Raw genomic sequence first — 2755 nt, 5'->3', positions numbered from 1 at the left:
AGGAAGGATCTTCTTTTTCATACTGCACAAAAATATTCAACTTGTTAGTTTCGCTTTGGTACATGGTGCAATACCTTTATATGCAAATAAGTATTCCCTCAAGGACACTTATTTTATTTTCAAGCACAAGAGTAATTTAGACAACTATGTATTAGTGTACAGACACTAATGATTGAAATATCACTTCCAACAAGATATTTCTACCATTTCAAAGGCAATTAACTTACTAGACATTCTGGAAACTTAGAAGGAACATTTTGTCATAAACTGTATACTAATAAGTTCCCCCCCCCCAAGATTTCCTGGTATCAGTTTAAAAACAAAGTAAACCAAGAATAACTTGTACAATGGAAAGGACATGGCTATCTATGGGTTATTTCTTCATGAATGCCCATGTGATTAACTGGCCACATAGTTATTCATCAGGGAGAATCATCTCACTCTTACTCAGTAGATGGCCAAGTGCAAAGCCAATGGGTCTTTGCTTAACTGAGTGTAGAAGTATTCCTACGCTGTGGGATAATGCTCTTTTACACTGTAAAGATTTGTTACTTCAATTGCTTTAATAAAATGCTGGTTGACCAGTAGCCAGACAGGAAGTATAGGCAGGGCAAGCAGACAAGGAGAATTCTGGGAAGAGGAAGGGCAGAATCAGGAGTTACCAGTCAGATGCAGAGGAAGCAAGATGAAAATGCTTTACTGAGAAAAGGTACCAAGCTACGTGGCTAAACATAGATAAGAATTATGGGTTAATTTAAGCGTAAGAGCTAGTTAGTAATAAGCTTGAGATACTGACTGAGCATTTATAAGTAATCTTAAGTCTCTGAATAAAATATTTGAGAAGCAGCTGCTGAGTATTTAGGAGTAGCTGGCAGGACAGAAACTTCAGCCTACATTTCTAAGTGATTGATATAAATTATCACAAAGCAGTCTTGGCTACCTCTTATTTTGACAGTGCTCCCACTGCTGTTATATTCAAATGTTTCCACAGTACACAGAAAGGAACTGGGAACCTGATCCTGAGCACAAAATGCCTAGTCAGACACAAGATATGTTTTCTGTGCTGTCAAAACTCTGTGGTCAAAACCTCTAAAACGTGTACATTGATTTATTTTTAGTTTTTTAAGGAAACAGCACTGTTCTTTACAAAGACTATTGGTATTTATACTTGGACCATCCATATAGGCTCTCTTTTGTTCTCTGTGTTTTACCAGCAATATTTTTTTGACATTCTAATAATAGCTATTCTAACTGATGTCTGATAGCTTTGTGGTTTTGATTTGCATTTCTTTGACACCTAATACAGTTAAGTTTTTTTTCAGAAACATGTTGGCTGTTTTCTCTTGGAAGATATTTATTCATAACATTTGCCTATATTTAATTATAGTTTTGTTGTTATTGATTATTTTGCATTGTTTTATTCATTTATTTTCTCTCTCATTGCATATTTGATCAGGTTTTATTCAAGTAGTCTGTCTCTATTTGCTCTATGGAATGAAACAGCTTTTAATAGTTTCTGTAGCAGGCTTTTCTTTTGCAGTAGGTTTCTTTTTTGCTGGTTTCTTCTCAGCTGGTGGTTTCTTGGTAGCTTAAGTCCCATCACCCTCTACCCCAAGGCTCCTTCAGTCATCTTGTCACCCACAGGCTTTTTGCTTGCTTGCTTGCTCACTGCCTTCCAGGCTGACTCCTTCTCTGATTTGGCTGTCAGGTGGCTTCTGGCACTGCCACTTTCTTCACTGGAGTTTGTGATTTCTGGCCTGGTGAAGAATGGCATTCTTGTGCATAGTCTGCATAAGGGTGCAGTTTCAACATGAATCTCAGGTTTATCACTGGATTTTTCTTCAAGATTCTACAATGAATCTTCTTGGTTGGTGCTTGGAGGGCTCTTCGGGTCCTGGGCCTTTCAAGATTCTATTAGGGTCTGTGTTCATCATCTTGGGCATGGGAAATTATAGCTACTCTTGAGGGAAGCAGCCTTATGCCAAGTGCCATGCAACTCATCTAACTTCCAGAAAGCACTTTCATTCCAAATGCAGAAGTAACCTACAGTCCCACCAGGAACAAATTTCATAATGTTCAGCTTGCTTACATAAAGCAGATTAATACCAGGGTGTTTATGAAGCCCCTGAACTGGATATGTGGTCAGTTTCTCATTTTGCCTTACTGGCTCTCTTTCCTAGAGAAGAATAGTCTCTTTTTAAATGTCAATTTAAGCTTTAACTTCCTCAAGCAGCAGAGCAGCCTCCTCATTCTTCTCATAACTGCCAACCTTATTTTCAGTCACAAGAAATGACGGGTCAGGGACATCCTCAACAGGATGACCTTTAAGCATCACCAAAGCTGGGAAGACTAAGGCAGCCATGGAAGAGCAGAGGGCATGTCTCTCTGGGTTGGTTTACTCTGTGGTGGTGAGGACTCTAGGTGTTGGTTGGTGCAAACATGTAGTCTCCCAACAATCACAGAGGCATGCTGGCGAGAACAGTGGGTCACACCACTTCAAAGAATTCTAGCCAGAGCTCTGCCAGTAACCCAAAACTCAGCATTGGTCTAATAAACTAACCTCAAAGAGCTATCTGTTGTTCCCCACCCTACCGCACCCTACCCCACCCCGCCCCACCCCTGCAAGCTGCTGTGAACAAAGTTCACACTATCTGGTCAAACAGAAACTTTGAACGCAGCTGACAAAGTGGCATTTCTGCCAGACGGTTCCACCTTTTTTCAGGGTACACCAACATGATTGCCCCTTCTGTAATGC

At 40.1% G+C, this 2755-nt stretch overlaps 1 pseudogene; it reads right to left on the bottom strand.

The window, feature by feature from the left end:
- Window positions 1-1733: 1733 nt before the first annotated feature.
- LOC114686851 lies at window positions 1734-2362 on the bottom strand (annotated as a pseudogene).
- Window positions 2363-2755: the final 393 nt, after the last annotated feature.

The sequence above is a fragment of the Peromyscus leucopus genome, chromosome 7 (genome assembly GCF_004664715.2).
Source record: "Peromyscus leucopus breed LL Stock chromosome 7, UCI_PerLeu_2.1, whole genome shotgun sequence".
Classification (NCBI taxonomy): Eukaryota; Metazoa; Chordata; class Mammalia; order Rodentia; family Cricetidae; genus Peromyscus; species Peromyscus leucopus.
Note: the sequence above shows the minus strand (reverse complement) of the source record. Positions and strands in the feature narration are given on the sequence as shown.